The sequence below is a fragment of the Octopus bimaculoides genome, chromosome 26 (genome assembly GCF_001194135.2).
Source record: "Octopus bimaculoides isolate UCB-OBI-ISO-001 chromosome 26, ASM119413v2, whole genome shotgun sequence".
Classification (NCBI taxonomy): domain Eukaryota; kingdom Metazoa; phylum Mollusca; class Cephalopoda; order Octopoda; family Octopodidae; genus Octopus; species Octopus bimaculoides.
The window spans coordinates 22686803-22687235 of NC_069006.1; positions in this window are offsets into that span (position 1 = coordinate 22686803).

Sequence of the window (433 nt, forward strand, 5' to 3'; positions counted from 1 at the left end):
CTTCCTGTTCTTCCCACCCCACCCCCGCTGCTGCCACCGCCACCGTCCGCAGCAATTTGTTCACCATTTCACCTTCTGTCATATATAATGGACCACAACACACTGGTGTCACATTCAAATACCGGCCAATTTTGTCAACATCATTAATTCAGAAGCAGTAATTATGTCTGTCTGTGAGACTGTGTGTATGTTCGGTTATTGCAATGTGTGTGTGTGTGATCATATCTGGGTTTATGTGTGCATGTATCTGTGTGTATATAAATGTGTATGTGTGTGTGTGCATATATACATATATATAGTTATGCACATATTTACATATATTTGTGTGCATATATACATATATTTATATGTGTATGTATATATATTTATATGTAGAGATACACATATTTATATGTATGTATATATATATATATAGATACATAAATTTCTGTGC